Here is a 26812-nt window from a genome sequence, read left to right as displayed (position 1 = left end):
TCTCTCTCTCTCTCTCTCTCTCTCGGTTTTTACAAGGTAATGGGGTTAAGTGACTTGCTCAAGGTCACCAAATCTAAGGCCATATAGAAACACATACATATATACATATATATGACATACACAAATGCATATTGTTGTTTAGTTCTGTTTAACTCTTTGTGATCCCATTTGGAATTTTCTTGGAAAAGATACTGGTATAGTTTGCCATTTCCTTCTCTTGCTCATTTTACAGATGAAGAAACTGAGGCAAATGAGGTTAAGTGATTTACTCAGGGTCACACAGCTAGACAGTGTCTGAGGACAACTTGAACTTACAAAGAGGAGTCTTACTGACCCAAGGCCCAGCACTCTATTCACTGGGCCACTTAATTACCCCACAGATACACGTATAGATTCATACACACACAAATGCATATTTATTCATCTTGATATGTTTCATGACCTCTTTGAAGAATTTAAGTTTCTTAAGAGCATTGGTTTCTTGTCTCTACAGAAATTAGAATAAAGCTTTTCATAATAGATTCTTACTTTATGTTTATGGAACTGAATCTGTTGTCCTTGCTCTTCTTTGCACATGGTACTCCTCCCAACATCTGACATTTTCAACTTGACTGTTCTCTTTGTCTGGAATGCTCTCCCTCCTCATCTCTGCCACCTGGATTCTCAGGTTTTCTTCAAGTTCTCCAAGAAGACTTTTCAGGTTCTCTTTATTTCCACTCCATTTTCATTGGAATTTATTCCATATGAAGTTTCTTTGCATTGTCATGTTGTCTCCTTTTTAGTCTGCGAACTCTTGGAGAATAGGACTTGTCTTTTGCCATTGTTAGTTTCCCCAGCATTTAATATAATATCTTTTATGTAGTAGGTGCTTCCTAAATACTCATTTACTTATGGATATATTTATATCATTTGTGATTCCTCCAGTTATGGTTCTTTGGATTAAATACAATTCAGATGAACTTATAACTTTTAGTAGTTAATAAAAAACATGTTAAATAGCAGAAATACTATGCTATATACAAGAAATAGTTTTTAATAGGTGAGCCCTTCCATTAAAGTCCTTTTCTGATAATACACAAAGTATAGGGATTCTGACTTTTCAAGGAATATACCAGAAGTTCAGAATTCAGAATTATAAGAAATCAAAGAGGCTACAATTATGTATTTGGAAAATTGTCTTTTTTATTTATAATCTAAGAACTAGACATTCTAATTTGGAGATGCTCCAGGGATAATTGAATTTTGTTTTTGGCTACAGCAACTCTTGCACTCAATCTGCTTTATCAGATATTGGCTTCAAACCTTACTGGTAGAAATAGAGCAAAGAATAATGGAGTCATAGGTCCTTAAGAATTAAAGAAAGCAATGGATAATTCAGACTTATGCTTTAGGATTTTCTTGTTTTACAACAATCTAAATGTAAAATATGAGTGGGAAAAGAGTAAGCAGATTGAAATCATGAAAAGAGTACTAGCATTGGTTCTATAATCAAGACCAGGGTTCCATCCCCATCTATGATACTATTGCCTAGCTGAATTTGAGCAAGTTAAATTAAACTTTTATTCATTTGTATAAAAATGGGACTGGACTAGTTAGCCTCTGGGATCCCTTTCAATTGTAGCTTTATGATGATCTTTGATCCTTATCAATAAGCCTTAAAAGATCTGTTCTCAGCTCTTATAGAAACTATAGATAGACTCTAATACAGGGTAGGTAGCTGGAATATAATCCTATAATTTCCAGATACAACTGAACTCTCCGATAGGACAAAAGTGATTCTCTAAGCCTGAATGCATAGATTCACGAAAGGCATCCTATAGATTCATACTTAGATTCTGGGTAGCAAATGAACCTGATTGGTGACAGAGAAGTTATCAAAAGCTGAAAGAAGGACAATAGTCAAGGTGGGAGGAAAAGTAGCTCACTGATGTACTATTGGTTCAGCTACATTGCTTCAAAAAGCAGGAAAAACCATGCTTTTCAGATGTCCCATGTGACTGATGATCTGTAGGAGCAATGTGGTGAGGGGCTAGTTTCAGTGTTCCAGGAATTGCTGTCTCTTCCTTAACTAGCCAGCTAAATAATCAGGAAATATCAGTATAAAAGGAAACTCTCTTCTATTCAGTCACACTTTCTTCTATATGGGCTGATATAAGATTAATTTCCATTTCCAAGATTCCATAATGCTATGACTTTGAAGGGAATAGAAGGCATCTGAAAGGTTGCCTTGAAAGGTTAGAAGCTGCTAAGGGCCTAAAACCAACATCGTCAAACAATATTCAAGAGCATAAGAAAGAAGCCACAATGAAGAATAGATTTAAGAGAAGAAAGACATGCTCGAAGCTTTCTTCAAATCAGACTTGCCCCAACCCCTTAATCTCTTCTTGAATACTATGTACTTGATATGAAGAGATAGAAAAGAGATTAAAGCATATAGTGAAGCAATAGTCAAAGATAACTTCACACAATGGGGAAATAATTAGCATTTATATCACACTGAAACAATAAAATTGAGGGATAACTTCCACAGCAAATTTGATTGCAATCAGTAAAAATAGCCTCAAGTTTTCAATTCAATAAAATTCGGGATGTTAAACTTCATATCTAATAATATCAATAAATTAATCAACAGCAAGCATACATTTTTATAGAACTATCCTCATTTAGGGCCTTGAACTTGAAATCAGGAAGATCTGGGTTCAAATGTTTCACCAGTGATCTATTAGTATTGTAAGGAAGCAAATATTTATTAAAGGCATAAGCTAACCCAAGCACTGTGCTAAACCCTAAGGGACTATCCTCAAGGAGCTTACATTCTAATGCGAAGATATAAAAAGAAGCTGGGTGGGGGAGAGAGAAGAGGTAGAAGACTTACTGGAGAAGTTCTAAGAAGTTTAACTTGATGGGAAATAGTTTTTAGTTGCTCTCCTTAAGTGGAGATTCTGAGAGGAGTTCTTTCCCCTATAATAAGAGGAGGGGAAGAGGGGTTCCTGGGCCAAAGGTAATTTCATGGTGTGAGTTTGTGACTTCCAGGGCAGAAATGTCCTTCTAGGATGAAAAGCTCTCCTAGATTTTATGGAAAAACCTAGAGGAGTGCAGTTTCATGACCTCTACGGTTCCTTCCAGATCTAATTTTACTATGATATGATCCTAAAGTATGACAGAAAGATGAATGTTTTTGTAATGACTCAGGAGAGAACAAAACAACTCAAATTTAAAATATAGTAGAAGGGGAAAAAAAAAGAACCATGTGGTTAGCAATAGGTACAAGAGATGAGGTTCTGTGAAGTAAGCCAGTGGACTAAAGATGCCTCTTCTTGCCTGATACTAAGAATAGAATATGACATAATAATACTTCTATAATTACATACTTTAAATTATCACAAGCCCTTCACCATTCTCTCATAACATACCACATCTCTCTTTCCACTGAAGAACTAGTCTTAAACTCAGTAAACAATTGGGTCTTTTTTGTTGGCCAAGAATTCCCTCTTTCCCTCCTTCAAATATCACTCAGAAGACTTTCCCTACTATATCCTCCTTCACTTTTTTCTCATGTGAAGAAAAACCTCAACTTTGCCAAGACAAATTCCTCTACATGTATCTGTAATCCCATCACTGTTGTCCAGCAAATTGTTGCCCCCACTTTAATCTTTACTCTCTCCCAAACTGCTGACTCCCAGATTGTGAGGTCTCCCCATCCTTAAAACAAAATAAAACAAGCAAACAAAAAAGAAGAAAAACAAAAATACACTACAAAACCAAAAATTCTAATTCACTCTTGAAATTTACCCCCAGCTATCATTTTAAATCTCCTCTCCTTCATAGGTAAACTCCTTGAGAAAACAACCTATTCAAAGTGCCTCTGGTACTTCTCTTCTAACTAACCTCTGAACCATCTTTGGCATCTGGCCAACTTTTTTTTTCAAAAAGTTACATTCTGTCTCTTAACCATCAAAATAAATTACCTTTATTCAGTATTGTATCTTTTTTAAAAAAAATTTTAAATATTTGTTTTTCCAGCTACTTACAATGATAGCTTTTACAAAGCATTTTTTGCAAGGTTTTGAGTTTTACAATTTTTCTCCCCCTTCCCTTCCCCCTCCCCTTGACAGAAAACTATCTGATATAAGCTCTAAATTTATAACCATCTTAAACATAGATATATATTGAACATGTTGTAAGAGAAGAATCAGATCCAAATGAAAGAAAATATTAGAAAGAAAAAGTGACATAATACATAAAACAATTTTCAAAAATTGAAGATAATAAGCTTTAATCTTCACTTAAACTCCACAGTTCCTTCTCTAGATATGGATGATATTTTCCATTACAAATCTTTTAAAGTCATCTTTGATTATTGTACTTCTGAAATGAACAAATTCATCAAGGTTGATCATCACCTCATGCTTTTGTTAGTGTGTTTAACGTTCTTCTGGTTCTGCTCCTTTCACTCAGCATCAATTCATGCAAGTCTTTTCAGGCTTTTCTGAAATCCTATCTCTCATAATTTCTCATAGAACAATAGTGTTCCATCACATACATATACCATAATTTGTTCAGCCATTCCTCAAATGATAGACATCCACCCAATTTCCAGTTCTTTGCCGTTACAAAAAGAGTTGCTATGAATATTTTTGAACATGTGGGATTTTTATCTTTTCTGATGATTCCTGGATCAAAGAGTTTGCACAATGTGATCGCCCTTTCAGCAATTTTGAATTGCTCTCCAGAAAGGTTGGCTCAATTTGCAATTCCACCAACAATCATCAGTGTTCCAGTTTTCTCATATCCCCTCCAATATTGATCATTTTCCATCCTAGTCATATTGTACAATCTGTAAGGTGGTATCTCAGACTAATTTTAATTTGAATTTCTTTAATCAATAATTATTTGGAGCAATTTTCCATGTGACTGTATATAACTTTGATTTCTTTGCCTTTCCTTATCCTTTGACCATTTATCATTTGGGGGAAATGACTTGGTTTTTTTCTTTATAAATTTGACTCAATTTTCTATATATTTTAGAAATGATTCCTTTATCAAAATACTAATTGTAAAAATTGTTTCCCAACTTGCTAATATTCCTTTTAATCTTAGCTTCAGTGGTTTTGTTTGCACAAATTTTTTTTTAATTATTTGTATTTTATTTTAGGCAATGAGGTTAAGTGACTTGCCCAAGGTCACACAGCTAGGTAATTATTCAGTATCTGAGGCCGGATTTGAGCTCAGGTCCTGCTGACTCCAGGTCCAGTTCTCTATCTACTTCACCACCTAGCTGCCCCCCAAAAGTTTTTAATTGAGTGTAATCAAAACTATCCAGTTTGGTTTTTATGTTCTCTATCTGTTCTTTGGTTATAAACTGTTGCCCTTCTCATAGATCTAACAGGTAAGCTATTCCTTGATCTCCTAATTGGTTTTGAATATTACTTTTCACGTCTAAATCCTGTACCCATTTCAACCTTATCTTGGATTAAGGTGGGGAATGTTGGTCTCTGCCTAGTTTCTGCTATACTATCTTCCAGTTTTTACTGCAGTTTTTATTGAAGAGTGAATTCTTTTCCCAAAGGCTGGAATCTTTGGGTTATCAAACAGTGCATTGCTATCATCATTTACTGCTGTCTCTTTTGGACCTAATCTGTTCCATTTATCCACCACTCCGTTTTTTAGTCAGTACCAAACAGTCTTGGTGATTGATGCTTTATCATGTAATTTTATATCTAGGCTATCTGGGAATTACATTTTTTTCATTAATTTCTTTGAGATTCTTGATGTCTCATAACTTCTTTGAAACCTCCGACAATGTTGATTACTCTCTTACGAAGGATATTTTGCTGTTTCCAGATTTTTATAACAATGACCTTTGCTGGTTCTCTGACATGTTTTATTGATTCTCTTCAGTCTCCTTAGCTAGATCTTCATTCAGGTCTACATACCTTCCTTTATAAACATTAACCTGTATGCATACACATACAGAAATGCACCATTATATCTATATATAGTTGTTCAGTTATTTCAGCAATGTATCTCTCTTCATGACCTCATTTGAAGCTTTTTGCCAAAGATACTGGAATAGTTTGCCATTTCCTTCTCCAGCTCATTTTACTGGTGAAGAAACTGAGTTAAACAGGGTAAAGTGATTTGCCCAGGATTGTACAGTTAGTAAGTTTCTGAGGCCATATTTGATCTCACAAAGATGAGTCTTTCTGACCCTAGGCCCATCATTTTTTTCATTATGCCATCTAGATTCCCAGTTATCCATATGCATGTATATGTATGCATATATATATATATATGTATGTATAATGAGATAAATCAAAGGACTCTTTAGTTTGATCAAGATCTCTTTCTTTCTTTATCCCACATACTATATTAATAGTACGCAGCTTTTGTATATGAGCTACTATATACACACACACACACACACACACACACACACACAAATAGAAGGAAAAAGAGAATAAATCTGATTAAAGTAGTTTAAGGTAGCATGTCTGCCTCTCAATATATTTAACTAGATATTTTGCTATATTTATATTAATTTCTCTATATAGACAAAGAGAGAAAAAGAGAGAGAATTGCAGTTTCAAATCTTTTTTTCCATAAAAACTAGTAAACTTAAAAATTTTTAAGCCTAACATTATATTTTTTATGGAAAGCAATGTAGTGGGCAGCTGGGGGCATAGTGGATAAAGCACCGGCCTTGGAGTCAGGAGTACCTGGGTTCAAATCTGGTCTCAAACACTTAATAATTACCTAGCTGTGTGGCCTTGGACAAGCCACTTAACCCCATTTGCCTTGCAAAAAACCTAAAAAAAAGCAATGAAGTTGATAATATTTATATTATAATATAAACTATATTCTGGTTCTGCTTATTTCACTCAGTATTAGTTCATATTAGTTTTTCTGTGACTTTTTGAAATTAATTATTTTTAATTTCTAAAAACACAATAGTATTCCATCATATTCCTGTACCATTCTTCAGTTGTTGAATAACATGTTTTTCTCACTAGTTTTCTTTTGCTGAGTCAATAAGTTAACTCATATTTATTAAGTGCTTAATATGTAACACTGCAATTCCCTAAAAAAAACAGGCTTTATAAATATTTAAATACTTAAAAGGACTTTTTTTCCTTTTTCTTTGATTTATTTTGAGTATGGGCCAAGCAGAAGGGTAACTGAGTCAAAGAGGTCTAATTTTGAAACATGCTATATTCATTTCAGAGGCATGACAGGTTTAGAATAATGAATAACAGATATACAATTCCGTATACAATCTTCAAGGGAATTTGTTTAGCTTAACTATGGATATTTGTAAGAAATTCGTTTTTCTTTTTCATTAAATAGGTTGTGATGAGTGGAAGAGATTATAGATTTCTGTAAATTAAAAAAAGTGAGAGTGGTTGCCAAAGATATAAAATGCTTCATATACTTTTAGATGAAATTACTATATATTATGAATTTTCTTCAACTTTTAATTTTTATAATATATTTCACAAGAAGAGGAAGTAATCTGTAGATATTTGTAATACATAAATAAATCTATTTATAAAAGCTATCATTTCTATGAATATTGTTCAGTTCACGTATAAATGGCAAGTGTGTAAATGTGTACCACAAATATGTTTATATATGAATATTTTAAATGCAATATTATTCTTGATATAACTGATTTTTATCATCCCAAATATGTTTCAAGAGGTTAAATGACTTATTTTAAAAAATAATTTGACAGAAGTTTACTTACTCGTCTTATAATAAAATAAAAAAATTCACATAATAAGAACTAGCATATATATATATATATAATTTTATTTGTAAAGTTCTTTATAAATATCATCTCATTTTGCTCCTAAGAAAATTTTCATTTTAAAGATAAGAAAACTAAGATTAAGTCACTTGCCCAGGATCACAGAGCTAGTAAATTTCTGAAGTTGAATTTGAACTCAGGTCTTCCTAATCAGATGAAGACTTTATCCATTGCACCATTCAGCTACCTATTAATACAATGCAAGTTCCACATTCCATATTAATGAGCTATAGAGAGCCATATTATAGTACTTATTTTTTCCTGAAAAAAATATATTTGTTTTAGGAAATTTTGGAGGTTGATGTTATGATTTTAAATAGTAGTTACTATTCTGTTTGACATACCTTTGAAATATTGTAGTGCTGCTGATTCACAGAATTTCAATTTTTTTCCCACTGATTAATTTTATCACTTTACAGAACATATCACACTGCATTTTTTCATGTAATGGGTTAAAATTGCAAACAGAATTTTTTAAGGTTTATGCATGATTTGTACATCTGACATTTTTTAAAATGGAAATATGAAGTGAGGACAAACTAATTTAATATTGAAAATATACACTCCAGTTAGCTTCTTACATTCTAGAGTTGGAGAATTATATTTTATAATACATATAGCCATTCTGGATAATTTAAGTACATATAGTCACATTCCACTGTCAATGATGTAGAGAATTGTCAACTGTCAACTTAAAAGAGGGAGAATTTCATTCCAATATTTCTATCACATATCCCCAATTTCCATTGATGTGAGCAGGAAAAATTCTATCACAAAAAACAAATTCAATGTCAGCTATTAAATATGTATTAAAATTAAGGATTAAACAACTCAGTTGGTTAGATATCCATAACAATGAGTCCAAAGGTTTAATTGACTTATCTATGGGAAAAAAATTGTCCCTTGAGCATAAACTAGATTGATTTAGGTATCATGAGAAAAGTCCAAAGTAAAATTAAATGACCAAATGAAAACACATCTATATCAATGGGAACAAATACTGAGACAAAAGTCCTAGGGATAAGAAAACCTAGTTATCTACATATCTGAAGCACAAAACATTCACTGAGCTTTTACTCTGCAGTGTTATTAGACATCTGGAATTTGGATTAATACATTACATTTGGAGAGTATAAAACCTTACAATTGTCCATATATTCTCATAAATTTAATTTTATTCTCACAACCCTGTGAAAAAGGGAGGTAGAATAAGTAGCACTTATATGTCAAGAAATTGCAGTTGAGAGAAGTTCATTGACTTTTCCAGAGTCATAAAGTCAGCACTGGCAGTTCCAGAATTAGAATCTAATTCTTCTAACAGACTGGTTTGTGTATGTATGCATATGTGTGTGCATGCATGTGTGTGCATGCGTGTGTGTGTGTGTGTGTGTGTGTGTGTTAGGCCAGATCTTGTTTGTTTATTGCAATTTCTAAATTATTGGAGTTAAATTATTGGAATTTGCAAATATTATGTATGATACTTGGTTAGAAGGAGTTTATATTTTCTCAAAGTAAAATAAGATCATTCAAAACTGGTGTGCAGATAAAATGTGTTCAAATATGCTGGGAGGAAACTATGTGGCACAATGAAGAAAGCAATACACCTGGAGACAGGAAAACCTGAGTTCAAATATGGTCCCATATTCTTAACAATTGTATGATTCTGGGCAAATCAATCACCCTCTGTTGTCTCAATTTCCATAACCTCAAAAGGGTATATAATAGCAAAGTTTTAGTGAGGATCAAATGATAGATTTGTAAAGCATTAAGCATAATCCCTGGTTTATAGAAGACATAAAACATACTTTCCTTCCTCCCTCCCTCCCTTCCTCCCTTCCTTCCTTCCACTCAACCTGTAAAAGCCTTTCTTTAGTTTTTTTTTTTTTTTGATATTGTTCACATAGCAGAATGCATTCCCAGGAAACTTTAATATAACAGATTTGTGATCTCCTTGGAAAGCTTTACCCTACCATATTGTTTTGCCAGTTTTTGATATGTGAATCTTTGGACAACGTCATAATAGCTAACATTTCCATTATACTTACTACTATACTACACTTACAACAAACACTACACTAATCATTTCACAATTATTATCTCATTTGATCTCCACAACAACCTAGGAAGTAGATGGTGTTATTGTCTTCATTTTATAGATGAGGAAACTGAGGCAAAAATAGGTTAAGTGGTTTTCCCAGGGTCAAACACCTAGTAGGTATCTGAAGTCATATTTGAACTCAGATCTTCTTGATTCCAGGTTTAGTTTTCTGTACTACCTAATTAACATCTATGAAGAGTCTAAATATTGATGGCTATATTCAATTTATGTTCCCAGAAACTTCTGACTATAGCAATCATTTCTGAGTATGATGAGCACAATTTCTGATACTAATAGAAAAGAGTTAAATAGTAGTAAAACTAATAATATCAATAATTTTATTGAATTAGTAATGTGTCTATTTCATTGCCATGCTTTTCTTTACATATTACTATCTCATGACAATATGTCCTTTCCTACTTTTGTCTTCTCCAAAATTTACATTGGAACACTACAAGTGGTTGTTTCACATGCTGTCTCCTTACTTCCTCCTAAGTATTCAATTCAACTAACATTTATTACTTTGTATGAGGGCTATTAAAGACACAACAAAATTAAAAAGAAAATTACAATAGTCCTTCCCACCACTTTACTACAAATATTCTTGTGTTCTATTCTTCACTAATAGTTTTAGAGTCATAGTCTTTGTCTATCTAAAAATCATTGACTTTGTGAGTTCTGGTATCTGTTGCTTTTAAGGCTATGGACAACTGCATTAGTGACAGATGTCTTCATGTCAGTTTTCCTAAATGAACTGACATATTTGACACTTTTTTTTTGGTAAAGTAAATAGGTCAGGGTCTATGATATTGAATTCATGTGAAAATCCATTTATATATCATTATTATTTTAGAAAAACTTCTGAGTTTTTAAACCTTTTAATAAATGCTTCTTCCACTAAATATCTTACTTGAAATGCAAAACAGTGATATAATAATTGATATTGTAACATTTCTTGGCAGGGGAAAAAAACACTAAAACAAAAAAAATGAAAAAATCTTGCTCTTACACCTGGTTTATGACAAATAAAATCTGTAAAGCTACTTTATCTCAGTTTGGGGGTTAATAGTGAGAAGGGGTGGTGGCAATTATGCTTGTATACATACTTGTTTTCATGATCTATTAATAAACACTTGAGACTTGAAGCACATGGAAACTTTATGTATTCTCCCCTCAGTCAAAGAGAAAAGTTTCTTGATATTGGACTTTCCTAGCTGCCAAAGAGGATTGGAATATCGAGTTCTTTCACAGGCACATATTCAAACCCAATAAGAGAGAGTTCATAAACAAAAATCAAGAAATTTAATTTCCTAACTATAGGAGGAAAGAATTTTCTATGTCGCTTAAATTTACTCTTCAACCAGAGAAGGATGATTTCTTGGGCAGGGTTAGCATTGGGAATTGCCTCAAGAATAACTGTAATTTCTTGAGTTAAAGGAGAAGGGAAAAAAAGATAAGGAAAGACAGTCTTGGAGTCATTATACATTTTTAAGCACCTACTCTAGGTAAGGCACAAAGAAAGGAAAAATAAATAGATAAAAAAGTACTTTTAAGAAGCTCACAGAATAAGATGGCACGCAAACAAGTATATACAAATTTTATATAGTATAAAATAGAGATTATATGCAGGTGAAAATTACAGTAGTCAAGAGATTGGGAAAAGTTTCTCTTAAAAAGATATGCCTTTTTGTTATTGTTGTGTTTGCTGGGACTTGAAGCCAGGAAATTCAAGAGCTGGAGAGGAAGAGAAAGAGAATCCAAGTCACTGAAATCCAAGTCCACTTGGATGGAGTGTGTTGTGGAACAAACAATAATGAGACCAATGTCTTTGGAACACAATCTGTGAAGGTGACTTACATGTGAAAAGACTAGTGAGAGACTTGTGGCCAGGAAAACCAACCAACAGATTATTGCAATGGTTCAGCTATGAGATTATGAGGGCATTCACCAAGGAGGTAGCAGTGATAAAGGAGAAGAGGGGGGCAGGGAGTATATGATGGGGGTATACAACATATCAGGTAATTGGTTAGGTATGTTGGATGTTAAGTAAGAAAAGTAGGTTGTGAGCCTAGGTGATTGGAAACAGTAGTATCCATGACAGTAATAGAGAAGATAGGAAGATTAGAATTTGGGAGAAGAAATAATATGAACTTTTTGTCAGTTTGTGACATGTTGAGTTTAAGATGTCTATAGAACATCCAGTTTGAGATGCCTAACAGGTATTGGAAATGAGTGACTGGAAATCATGAGAGAGGTTAGGGATGATAAAGTCTACTTGAAAATCTATGATAATTGAATATATAGGACCTGTTGAGATCATCAAGGGAAATAATGTAGAAGTAGAAGAGAAGGGAACTAAGCATAGATTCTTGGAAAAGAGACAGAATGAGGCTGGACTGCATTATGATCCTGCCAAGGTGAATAAGCAAGCAGGTGTGACTCAGTAAGTAAGAGGAGAACCAGAATAAAGTGGTGCCATGCAAAACTTAAGCAAAGAGATTATTCAGGGAAAGAGTGTGATTGATAGTTTCAAAAGCTGCAGAAAGGTAAAACAAAATGGAGATTGAGAAAAGGTCATCAAATTAGGCAACTAAAAAAATAGAGAGAGAAATATTGGTTGAATGTTAGAGTTTGAATGTAGTTGGTAGAAACTTAAGTAAAAAGTGAAAGAAAAGAGTCACCTATTATAGATGACGTTTTCAAGGAAATTAATTACAAAAGGGAAGAGAGTTATGGGATGATAGTGGGCGTGGGTAGATGAAATAAGGTTTTCTTGAAGATGGGATTGTTTAAAAGCAATAGAAAAGTAGCCAGTAGAAAGGGAGAGATCAAAAATTAAGTTCGAGAAGGGATGATAGGGGCAACTATAGGTGGCACAGTGTATAGAGCACCAGACCTGCAGTCAGGAGGACCTGAGTTCAAATTTGACCTCAGACTAGCTGTGTGACCTTGGGCAAGACACATAATCTCATTGCATTGGAGAGAGAGAGAGAGAGAGAGAGAGAGAGAGAGAGAGAGAGAGAGAGAGCGAGCGATTATAGAGGGGGTAAATAAGCTGGGACATATTAGAATTGAATCAATTGTGCTTGTAGAGGAGTAAAAAAGCCACGTCTTCATGTAGGACAAGAGTAAAGGAGAAGAATGAAGTTAGACATAACAACAGAAGGTTTCAGTGGGATATGAGATGAGGAATCGAGAAGAAGGTCTTAGCAAATGTCTTCATTTTTTAAAATGAAGTATGAGGTAAGGTTCTATATTGAGAAGGGAATGGGAGGGAAAAAGCTATGGGAGATTTTAAGAGAGAGCAAAAGTTTTGGTAAAATTTCTCTGGTGAATAGGATAATGAGTCAATTAAAGAAAATAAAGAATTAAAAAATGTAGAATGAAATGGGTGTGACATACAGGGGAAAAGTCACAAACTGAGGGGAATTAAGAAAGTCTTGTGAAAAGTTTCACTTTTTTACTAGTACTTGAAGGAAGCCAGGAAACCAAGGAGCTGTAGGTGAAGAGGGAGACGATCTAGCTTTAGAGAAGGTCCAGTTGAGAGTTTGTAACATAGTTTTTTTAGTAGGTCCTGTCAGCATCATTTCACAATTTTTTCACTTTAGTTCACAGCAGATGGTGGGGATAATCCAGGGCTGAGGCTTGACAGGGCAACATTAGTAACAGAATAAAACAACAATCATATTAGAGAATATAAGAGTTTAGATTTAAAGTTGTTCACTGAGGTGTCAAGATGGAGAAGGGAAGACATCATGGCCAAAGTCGAAATGGAAAGCTTTGGAAAGGACTAAATTGTTGAAGGAAAAAGGGTCACCATTTGTACAAATAACAGTGTTTGAGTTGGCAAGACAAAGAAGAGATAGAATGACAACAACCAACTCATGAGCAGATCAGAATTCAAAAACATGGCAGTAGTTAGTTTATGTGTGGTGGCAAGATCAAAAATATGACTATCTTTCTATATAGTTGAGGTGGGGTGGAGGAGTAGGGGATAGGAATGGGAAAGAAACCTTACTGAATTGAACTAAATTGGATCAATGGCTGTTCTAAAATGTGATCCCCGGAACTGACCACAATACTCCAAATGTGGTCTGATCAGGGAGAAGTACAGTGTGCCAACTGCTTCCTTATTCCTGGAAGCTCTGCCTAATGCACTTTGAGATGACATTAATTTTTCTTAGCTGAAATCAAGACAGGCTTACCTAATGTGAAGTTGATTTGCAGACGAAAATGTTTAAGTGTCATCAATAAGATGTTAACTGTCCGGTTGATAGATTCTTGGTGACTTAATTACTTAGTGCAGATCAATTTGTACCACAGGGCCAACTGAAATACTTTGTGTTGTTCATGTAGTAAAATTCAATTCAATTAAAAAACTAATAAGTACTTCCTATGTGCAGATCCTTATTAGTTGCTGAGTGGCATAAATGTTTGTTTAATAAATACTTATTTTTGATACTTTCATCTAAGAGGGGGTTACCCTATAGATTGTAAACTGCTCCAGATTTATAGATTTAAAGAATTACTTGTGATACTGAGAAGTTAAGTGACGGGTTTAGGGTCACACAGCAAATAATTATCAGAAATAACACTTAAATACGTCTTCCTGACCTAGTGTCCTTCCTCTAGGGCAAAAATGCATTTCTTGTTGATTAAGATGTGATTGAATTTATCATATTAATAAAAAATTTCCTCTGCAAAAATCCTATAGTGATGTTCCACTAAGGCATGGAGATGAAAATTCTCCTGGGCTTTTCTACAAGAACTCAAGGTCCTACTGCTTCTACTGATCTAGAACCCTGAAGAATTAATCTATTAAAAGACTAAATAGTGTTTGAGGACCAGCATGAGGTAGTACAATGAAGTTGATCATCAGGATTTCCACTAACAAGTAATCACTATTTGTATTATTTTTTAGTAAGAGATTAATTAAATGGACAAGTCTATGTAATGTAATACTCAATCCTGCTTTTTCAATTAAATTGTCAGGAAATGGGTTAAAGGATCAAACAACTCATATAACATTTGTAAACTTTTGAATGAATGAATGAAATGCATTTATTAAGTATTATATAATCAGGCACTGCTAAGCACTGGGAATATAAATATAAAAGGCTGGAGGATGAAAGGAAAGTTGACCAAGGGTACACAAATAGTGACATAAGTTAGAGATGGATTGGAAGTGGTAGGAGAATGTTGTTCCAGACAAAATCAGTTTAAATCTCACCTATTATAACCTCAGTACCTGGGATAGAAGATTAAATTTTGGTGGATGGCAGAAGAGTACAAGATTGGATGGCAGAGGAGTACAAGATTGGCTGTAGCACAGTTCAGAACAATATTAGTGTAAGAATCAGGGTACTGATCTTTTAGTCAAAGGAATTAAATAATATTTATGTTCTTACTATCAGTAAAAACAAAAAATGATTTTTGAATTTGATTGGATTGATTAGAAAAGTTTCAGCTAAATGAAAGGAAAACACATTTTTTACAGAGAAAATAAAAAATCAGATAATGCCAAATACCCACCAGAAGCAAGTAGCATAAAATTATTAGATACCTGGACAAGTTATCTTGGTGTATTTATAATGAGAAGTCACAATTTTACAAGAATTGAAGGTTGTCTAAATTATGTTGAAAAGAATGAAGAGATAGAGAATATTATATGAAGAACCACATAGGAAGTCACTCTTAATTTGAATAATTGTTGACTTCAATGAAAAAATCAATAAGAATTCATTATATATCTACTATGTCAGGCACTATATTAAGTACTCAGAATATAAAGTCAAAAATGATGCCCATGGAGCTAATTTGCTATGTGGGGAGAATATATATATATATATATATATATAGTTATATATATATATATATAGTTATATATATATATATATAGTTATATACAAAATAAGTAGACACTTGGTTTATGAGTACCCTGGTTTTACTGGATGAGGAAAAAATTTTCACAAAATTTGTCTTGTAAGACAAATAGCAATTAACAGTACAAACATCACATTTAGACTTGAATGGTCCATTAAGAGATGATGCTCAACTAGAGCAATATTTTTTTTTTGTTTTTTGTTTTCACTCAATACACACTGTTCATTTCTACTTCAATACTATCTCCAAGGACATCCCCTTTTCACTTTATACAATCATTCCCTTTGCTCAGGCTCTCATTATCTCTTTCCTTGCCTGTTGCTTAACTTCCTAATTGGTCTATCTGTTTGGTTCGCACAACCCTGCACACAGGCTGCCCAGGCCTTAGGGTCCTTTCTCCTCTGAAAAAATCAGTGGTATTTGGCAATCCCCTGGGTGACCAAGCAACCCTTTTAAAGATTGCACTGCTCACCTCCTGATGCTAGGAAGGGGCTAGAAAAGGTGTCCCAAAATTGTCTGCTTATCCAACCCTGGCCTGATTACTGTGGTAGGTGGGGAATCTCATGTGTGGTTGAGACACAAAAAAATCTACAAAAACTTCTTCAAAGAGGATTCCATTTATTGGTGCATGGAAAGTATGCACACTCATAGATACCACAAGATCCAATAGGCCTGAAAGATGAACAGCTCTTGTTGCAAGGTAACTCAGCAGGTATGGCATCCAAATAGCACCCCTGAATGAAACAAGGATGGCAAATGAAGGCCATTTACTGAACTTGGAACTGAATGCACAGTTTTCTAGAGTGGTAACAATGAAAGGAAATGGATTGAAGCTGGAGTAGGTTTTGTAATAAAAACTAATCTAGTCAACATTCTTGAATACCTACCAAAAAGAGTGAATGACAGGCTCATGACAATGTGATTTCCACTTCCAGTAAAATGCCATGCCATCATCATTAGTGCCTATGCTCCCACCATGATGAACACTGATGGAGTCAAAGAAAAAACTTATGAAGACCTGGAGACCCTTATAATTAATGTACCAAAAAACCCCCAAACTTTTAATTCTGGATCACTTCAATGGTAGAGTAGGCTCAGATTACCAGACATTGTAGGGAGTCCTTAGGAGGAATGGAGTTGGAATCAGCAATAGCAATGGTCATCTTCTACTGAAAACTTGTATATCTCATGATCTTCTCATGTCAAGCCCTGTCTTCCATTTACCTAACAGCAATAAAACTTCCTGGATTCACCCACATAGCAAACATTGGCATCTATTTGACTATGTGACTGTAAGGAGAAGAGAGAGACAGAATGTGAGAGTGACAAAGGCAATGTGTGGCGCAGAGTGCTGGACTGATCACAAACTCATCCTCTCTAAGCTAAATATTCATAGTCAACCCAAAGCAGTGGCCCCAAGGCAAAATAGCCACCAGAAGAATTGATGTCAAGAGATTAGAGTGTCTCTCTGGGCAGGAACAGTTTGCTGCTAACTTGGAGGGAAAACGGCCAACAAACAGCTGTCAACAGTGCAGCAAAAAAAAAAAAAAAAAAGAGTGGGCAACTTTCAGAGATCTGGCTTACAACACTGTATTTGATCATCTAAGCCAGAATACTCTCCAACACCAAGACTGATTTGATGAAAATGATAGGGAAATACAAAAACTGCTAAATGAAACATGAGAACTCTACAGGGGTTTACTAGCAGTTTAATTCATCCTTTTCTAAGTAGGTAGCATTTAATTCCATCAAAAGTAAAGTCCAAGTGAAGTTTAAAATACTTTTATGATGCCCTGAAGGCTATTTATGGGCCAAAGGCATATAGTGCATCTCAACTACTCAGTACTGATGAATCCACATTGATTGATGAAAGGGACATGATCCTTGAGAGATAGGCTGAACACTTCCATAGTATTCTTAACAGACCATCATCAATCAATGCAGAAGCTATTAACAGCTTACCTCAAATTGAAGTCAACCAGTCCCTAGCCAAAATTCCAACTGAAGAAGTTCCAACTGAATGTCCTCACACTCCTTCCAAGTAGCAAATCACCTGTGCTGATTCTATTCCAGTTGAAATCTACAAAGTGGGGGGTTCAGTGACCCATCCAAAAAACTGACTGAAATTTTCCACATAATATGGCATGAAGAGTTATCCCCTAAGAATTCAAGGATGCCTCCATCTTCTATCTACATTGAGGTCAAGGGAATAGATTGTTCTGTGACAATCACAGGGCTATTTCCCTTTTAGTCATTGCTGGTAAGATTCTTGCCAGAACCTTTCTCATTAGGCTGAAACTTCACCTGGAATTTGGTCAGTTTATTGAGAGCCAGTGTGGTTTTAGAAAGGGTAGAGGAACGGTTGATATGGCATTTGCTGCCAGACAACTTCAGCAGAAATGCCAGGACCAGAACAGAGGTATGTATGTATACATGTGTAGATCTGACCAAGGCCTTTGATTCCATCAATCACAAGGCTTTTGGAAAACTATGTCAAAATTTGGTTGTCTGGAGAAATTCATCCATATTGTATGTCAATTTCATGATGGCATGCGTGCCAGGGATTATACAGTGTTTTTCAGATTTTCAAGTCACCAATGAACCAACTAACCAACCAACTTCCCCTCTCCAATTTCTAATTAATCTACCTATTTTATTACCTCCCCTCAGAAGTGGATGTAAATAAAAAAAATCAGTGAGTCAAAATATGAAAGTGATTCTAAAAATGAAAAATAAGTGAAGGCTGTAGTATTAATCTTACTTTAAGTGAAAGATGCATAAGAAAAAAACACTCCTGGGTTGAAATTCCTGATGTTCTCATGGAAAGAGATTCTCCTTGCAAGCAATAACCCTTCCTCCTTCCTTTCTAGTCTCCCTCAAACCAACCACAACTCTTCTCAAAGGTAAAGTGTGGGTTAATTTGTTTAATTTTCAGTTTATATTGTATACTAATTATTTCTATTGTTATTTCAGGTGTATTAAAGACAAAAAAGTTCTCAAAATTATAAATAATTATTTTATATGAATATTTTGGGGGATGTAAGACCAATCATCAAACTTTATATTATTTCCTATAGGAAAACTCACTTTGCAATACCAAGAAATTACATGACTGACAGAATCTCAGAACAAATTAAATTTGTAAAGCAAAGTTCTACTGTACAATACATTTTTGGGAGGGAGATTAAAAGCAAATAGAGTTGCAAGAAAGGATGGGGAAAATGATTGGAAACATTATTTAAGATTAATAAATAAAAACTCCCAAAAGTCTCTGATCATGGAGAACTGACTTGACTTATAATATTTTACTTTCACTAACCAATGATACATAGGGGTTCATTGTTTTCCCAGCATTTATTCTTATTCTAATACTCAACTAACTATTCTAGTGACATGTCTGTAGACCCCTCTCTCAATTTTATAATCTCATGCTAACATCCTTAAAGGGGCAAGTGATCCAGGTAGACCTGAGTAATTGCTTAGTATTTTATTCCAGATTTAACTATAGAAACATAACTTTTAGAGATAAAAAAAATAATATCTATTGTCTGTGCTTCATTGGTTTATTCTATATTAAAAGTAGGTGATTGAAGTAATGTCATTTTTGCATATGTATTAGAATTCGAACTTCATATAGTAGAATCTGACTAATACCAAATGTACTTTTTGTTTGAAAGTCCCTTGAAGAAATGTGTGAAAAGAGACTATAGATGTCTATACTGCCTCTTTTTGAGTCACTCAGTGACAAACTCTTGTCATAAGTGTAGCCTTATGACTCATATGGGGCTCTTCCCTCTTAATTTATGAATATAATGAAAACAAATTTGATAATAAAGTATATGTGGAACAATGTGAATGAAATTTGATCTTTTTAAAGCATGTAAATATATCTAAATGAAGAGAACTTACTCCCTTATAATTAACAGCAAATAAGTATAGAGTTTCTAAGTGCAAAGAACTGTTTTAAACATTGTTACACAGACACTAGGATAAATCATCTCCACCCTCATGGAGTATACAGTTGAGAATGGAGAAAAAACGCAGTTAGTGAAAATAAGGAATGTGGAATTGTAGAAAAAAGTATTTTATTTGGTATCAGAGGATTTGAATTCAAATCCTGTCTTGCTGAGTGATATTTGCCAAATCATTTATTGAGGCTCCAGTTTCTTCATGTATAAAATGGTGGTGGTAGAATAGATTGCCTCCAAATTTCCTTCCAGCCTTAGTCTAGGGTTTACCTTTTTTATTTAATTACCTTTAAAAGAAAAAAATGGGGCGGCTAGGTGGCATAGTAGATAAAGCACCAGCCCTAGAGTCAGGAGTACCTGGGTTCAAATCCGATCTCAGACACTTAATAATTACCTAGCTGTGTGGCCTTGGGCAAGCCACTTAACTCCGTTTGCCTTGCAAAAATCTAAAAAAAAACCAGCCACACTCACATTGCTGTTCACAAACTCAACACCTTCTTCCTTCTTGTCATCTTTGATATTCTTCTTCAATTCTACATGTTAGATTCCTTATCTTCCTTAAAGGCCCATCTGAGCTACCTATTTCTCTGTGAACCTCTTATTTCTTCCCAATGGATAGTGTTCTTTTCTTTATTACGTTTTCTAAAAAATACACACCTAAAATTGTGCAATCTTTCCCTTTAATCAATGAGATCACACCCTACTACATATTACACTGAAATGTGTATATATTATAATCCTATTAGTAGATTAATAAAAAAAACCCTGCCATTTATATAATACTTTACATGCATTATCTTATTTGAGCCATCTAATAACCTTGGAGTGAGTCCCTACAACTATCATTAATCCCATAGCATAGACAAAGAAACTGAAATACAAAGAAGGAAAGTGACTTGTCTATAATGATGTACTTGAAGACAAAATTGAAAAGCAATATGGCATAGTGGATAGGGCACAAGACATGGAGATAGGAAGATGGGTTGAAATGCTGCTCTGGATATACACTATCTGAGATGTCACTTAACTTTCTGTGGCTCAGTTTCCTCATGTGCAAACTAAAAGAATTAGACTTAATGACTGCTAAGATTCCTTTTGAATTATAAATCTAAAATACTGTCAGCATTTGAATCCAGACCTTCCTGACTCTAAATCTAGAACTTGATTTACTAGTTCATTTTGCTACTTGAAAGGAGGAACTGTTTCATTTTTGTCTTTGTCTGCATTGCCTTGTACATAGCAGCTACTAAATAAATGGTGATTGACATGAATTTGCATAAAATCTTTAAAAATTAATAAAATCCAATTGTCTAACAATTACTTTCCAAACAACTTAGCAATCAAGTATATATGATTCAGAAATCACTGATAAGATCCATTGGTGCTAGCATCATTCTGCCATGTCATTGGACTTTTAAATGACCTTAGACATGAGATCATATTATAAAAATGCTTTGTAAATCAAACTTTTAAACTTTATATAGATGACAATATTATTCTTATGATACAGATGGAAATTCTCTAGCTTCCTTCAAGTTTCTCCTCAAATCTTACCTTCTACAAAAGGTCTTTTCCATTTGTTACTTGCTTTGGCCACCCTTCCCAATGTGTCTTAATTCTGAGACTGTCTCCAGTTTGTACTGTATATATTTCTTTTAGTTATTTGCATCTCATTTTCTCAACAGCTTGTATAAAAAAGTATGTGTATTTTAGTGAATTGAAAGCTAACTATCTTTCAATGGTGTGTCGGTCATGTTGGACAAAGAGATAATGAGATAATAGCCAACATTATGAGAGGTAAAGCATCTAGGATAAGGAAGTCAATAGTACTGCTATAAACTAGGCCTGGTCAAACCTCATCTGGATTTTTGTGTTGGGTTGCAAGTACTTTATTTTAGGAAAGGTATTGCTAGATTGGAGAGAATTCAGAAAAATACAATCAGAATGATGAAGGGTGTTGAGATCATACTATTTTCTACTTTTGTTTCATCTGAGGAAGAAAGACTTGGATGAACTGAGCTTGATCACAGTGCTTTCAAGTAGATTAAAGTTTGGCAGGAGGAAGAGGCTTATGGCAGGCCGAAGAGGATACAGTTAGAAGTAATGGATAGAAATTGGCAAGGAATTGGCTCTTAGCTCAAAGGAAGGCAAAGAAAGTTATTTAATTTATTTTTTACCAATTTGGATAAAATAATTATATATTTATAATTTTATATTTATTTACCAATTATGACAAAATAATTACATATTTGGAATTTTTGTCTGTTTTCTAATTAGAATAAGAGAATTATAGATTTTCTATAAGTGAAATTGGAGTTTGTAAGATCATGGGATCATAGTTATAGACCTGAAAGGGAACTAGAAATGATATAGCACTGTTCTCAGCCTTCAGACACTAGATCCTGTGAATTCATCCAAACCTGGAAAGGGTTTTCTCAGGAGGCAAGTGGGTTCTCCCTCACTAAGTGCTTCAGAAGCTTATGGCCAATTGTCAGTGTGACAAAGAAAGGACTTCTGGGAAGGTAGAGTTGAGCTTTGAAATTCCTTCCAATTTTGAGTTTGTAGGACTTGGTGATAGAGCTGAGATTTTAGACTAAGCAGGCACTGTGACTCTAGCTAACCTTAAAGTGCTATTACTGGTGCCACCCTATGCCAACTTCCATCATTACAACAGCAAAGCAACAATAGCAACTACTACTACTACTACTACTACTACTGTAATACATTGTTGCTTCTCAAATAGGATTATGTTTGAAATCCATTTTAGAGGCACACTTTACATTCAATAACAGCAAATGGTTTTTACTTATTTCTGCATATACACAATACAGACACACACAAATGAGTAATTAGGTGGTCCAATGGATAAAGAACTGAGTCTGAAGTTAGACTTTTTGAGTTTAAATCTGGCCTCAGGAATTTATTTTTTGTAATCCTAGGCAAATCACTTAACCCTGTTTGCCTCAGTTTACTCATTTGTAAAATGAGCTAGAGATGGAAATGGAAAATACTCTAGCATCTTTGCCAATAAAAATCCTAATAGGTTAATAAATAATCAGACAAAATTGAACTAACTAAAAAATCAAAAGATATATACATATGCATGTATTCTCATATGTATTATATAAGTATATCTTTATTTTCATAGTCTGATGACTAACATAAACTAAAACTATAATCAGAACTAGCCACTTTTTTATTTTATTAAAAAACCCACAAATTTCAGCTGTCAATAATGATTACTTATTATAACTCCCCAATAAAACAATATAAATTATATATATATATATATATATATATATATGTGTGTGTGTATGTGTGTGTGTGTGTGTGTGTGTGTGTGTGTGTGTGTGTGTGTGTGATATTCGTAGCTTTGCTAAGGGTCCTTTCTACACACTTTTGTAAATAAACTGAAATGCCAAGTCAGTTCCTTGCTTGAAAAAGACATTTGTATAATGATTGCATAATCAAGCTAATTCTCAACAAATACCAGTGAATAAAAGTCACTTGACTTCTTGACAAATGAGAACAATTTGCCATTTTAAAATATAGCAAAAATATTTAAAGTGGCCTGCCTGATACTTAAAACACAGTTATTTGCAAATTTCAAATAACTCTGATTTTATATATAAGACTTTAAGAAATGGTATTTAATAGGGCAATTAAATGAAGCCAATAGAATTCAATATTTACAATTACTTTCCTTTCACATCCCCCTGCCCCTTCCCTGCTCCTTAGCTCCTTCTTTTACTCCTTAAAAAAAATAAAGCAAAGGAAACAAAACAAAAACCTGTTCCTCACCTAATTGGGATTGAAAACTTTTTGAGACACAAAATGTACATCTAATTTTTCTATTCATGCCTAGGAATATTTGAGGAACTCACTTTAAATTCAGAGTAAAAAAAAACTAGAAGGAATCTCAGAGATAATATAATCCAACTTCATGTTATTTCTAATTTTACAGATAAGTTTTTAAGTGATTTGCCCAAAGTCATAAAGATAGTAAATGGTAAAATTGGGATTCAAACCCAAGTTAGTTCAATTCAACAATTATTTCCTAAATGCCTACCATTTGCAAGGTACTTTGCTAGGTACTGATAATATGAAGACAAAAATTCACATAGCCTTTGTCTTTAAAGGAGCTCACATTCTTCTGAGGACAATGTTTTACTTGTTGTTTGGGGTAAAAAGCTAAGCAAAACAAAAAAACCCGACAACTTTCTTTTCATAAAATATGTCCTATTATAGAATTTTAGGGTTTGTAAAGCATTATTTCCACAACAAATATTGAAAATATGTGTCTATCTATTTATCATCTATCTATAGTGCATATTTATACATTTTATATAGGTTAATATATGCTTATCATATAATTTTATGTATATAATAGATATATACATACTTCTAAATACACATACATGTATGTATATGCCCTGTTACATGTAGACCCATATGCATATATATGAATTTGTATATATACATATATACATATATTTATACCATTTTAGTTACATGAAGCTAATTCATCAAAATAACTCTTTAAATGATCAAATGAAATCAATTGATTCATGACGAAACACATATATCTAGAAATAGATAGATATATAGTTGTAGGTATAGATATAGGTATAGAAATAGATAAAGAGAGTTAGAGATAGAGATGATATAAATATGGATGATACAGATATAGCTATGGGAAACTGAGGACATAGAAGGAAAGTGATTCACCTATATTTTATACCTAGAGGCAGGACTTCTAAGTTCAGAATGTCTTCTATTTTCTATTCTAGTTTATGTAAGACTATAAAAGAGAGAGGAGAGAATAATGCAGTGGTCTCTATTAGTAGCCATTCTCAAAGTTTTGAGCACCTATGAAAAGTGTTTGTGGTGAGTAAGTATGGGACTTTGTCAAGTGGCCAAATCTGGTTGTCTGTCAAAATAATCTCTATAATAGGCAAGGAGAAATGATTGAAATTACTGACTGGATGATGTTCCCAAACTTATATATTTGAATGGTTTTAAATGGTGAAAAGGAAAAGAAAGAAATTTATAACACCTTTTGTGGGCAAAACTTTGATATAGACACTGGATCACTATTTTAAGGGGATTATAATTGGGTCAAAAATAAGAAAGATTTGCAAATAAGCAAAATATAATACATGATAGTTGTGATAAAGAAAAAATGATAATAAGTCATTTTGCCTAAATCTCTTTGTCTTAATCTGTAAATGAGAGGGGTTAGACTATTATCTCTAAGGTCCCATCTGGGTTCAAAATCTTAAGACTTTGAGTCTAATGTTAAGAAAAAGGTCTAAATAATAAATAGAGTCAATGTATTAAACTTTGGATTCAAATATCACCTCTCACACATGATTTAACCCTTGGCAAATTCCTTAACATCCCAGAGTCTCAGAGAATGCTCTAAGAGTATAAGTTGCAAAACAGTTACTGATTTATTTTAGTTGATGGTGTTTTTTTCATGGAAAGTTCCTTTACCAAAGGAAGGACATTTTAAACAAACAACAGGAAAAACAAAAATAATCATTATTTCAATGTAATAATTAGATCAAAGGCTGAATTGAAGAATAATGGGGAGCCATGGGAAGTGATAACATATCTTCTTAAGCATTCAGAAAATACTTGAAGTTGAAGGACTTTGAAGGATAAATAGTATTTCTTTTTTGTCTCTTCCTTTTAAAATTATATTTATATATATATGTACATACAAATCCACACATAAATATGTGTATTTGTATGTATATGTAAAAGAAACATGGGATTGATACAGAAGGTGAAGTGAATATAATCAGGACAGAAATTCATATATAGTAACAAGTATAAAAGACTGAAGATATCCATTATCTACACAATGAGCATTCATGTTTCTAGAGTACCATTGAAGAAGAATGTTACCTGCCTTCTGACAGAAAAGCAATACTCGATATACAAATGTGACACAAAGTTTTAACTGAGTGGCTTTCAACAGAAAAAGGGAAATGAGAATTCCACACAGATAGTACAACATAAGAAAAAGTTAAATTGAAGTGAATGGGACTTATTCAGGTGAAACTGTTTGAGTTTCATTGTAGCCTTAAAAAGTGTATTGAGAAAAATATTGGGTGCTATGACTGGAAAGTGGAAATAAAAGACCAGAACATAGAGGCACTTGAATGCTAGATTAATGAGTATTCATTTTACTAAATAAAAATGCAAGCTTTTATTTATGTCATTTTTAGATATATGAAGCCTATTAATCAAAATAACCCTATATTGATCAAATGCAATCATTTCATTCACAAATAAACATGTATTCATCACCTAAAAGCTATAAAATGTGCTAGGTACTAGGGTGAGAGAATTGTGTGAATCATTCTGACTCAATCTTGTTAAATTGACTTTCTTTTGAGATTTAAATGCCATTTTCCAATGAATTTCACCTATTTGTTAATCATGGAACTTGAGTTATATGCTGTTTCATATCTAGGAAAGTCTACCTGCTCACTCTCTCCACTTCTAACACCTGAAACTCACTCATCTCCTCCCAATTTAGTAAATCCCTAATCTTTACTTCAATTAGAAGTCAGATTACTTTATCTTGTTTCTTGATTTAAATCCTCTTAATTGTTTTCTTTTAATGCATAAAATTCTGTAACCTCTTGTATTCAAGGTCCATTGCCACACTGAGGCAGACTGATTTCAATTTGTTTTGCAGTTGGAATGTGCTGTTTAATGTCTTGTCCCATTTCAGGAGTTACTAGGATCAAAATAAAATAACTCCTGCTCTAAAGGAGCTTAAATTATCTTGGGTGGATAAATATGATGGCATTAAAATAAATAAAAACTAAATGCAAAGTAACTAGAGCAATCAGCAAATACTTCTTGAAAGAGATGGAATCTGAATTATACAAAAAAAGGTATGCTAGGGATTTTAAGATAAGAGAATACCTATCAGACATAGAAGATTGATTATACAAAAGTTCATGTTGTTTTTACAGGTAACATCTAGCAGATCAATTGAATAACACATGGATGGGGCTTTGTAAATATAAAATT

General features: G+C 33.5%; 1 protein-coding gene across 2 annotated transcripts in view; it reads right to left on the bottom strand.

Annotated features, from left to right (window-relative positions):
* Nucleotides 1–26812, bottom strand: part of LOC141508162 (contactin-5-like) — a 1214304-nt gene that overhangs the window by 993585 nt on the left and 193907 nt on the right. The gene's annotated exons all lie outside the window — the stretch shown is intronic.

This window comes from Macrotis lagotis, chromosome 1, assembly GCF_037893015.1.
Source record: "Macrotis lagotis isolate mMagLag1 chromosome 1, bilby.v1.9.chrom.fasta, whole genome shotgun sequence".
In the NCBI taxonomy this organism is placed as follows: Eukaryota; Metazoa; Chordata; class Mammalia; order Peramelemorphia; family Peramelidae; genus Macrotis; species Macrotis lagotis.
Note: the sequence above shows the minus strand (reverse complement) of the source record. Positions and strands in the feature narration are given on the sequence as shown.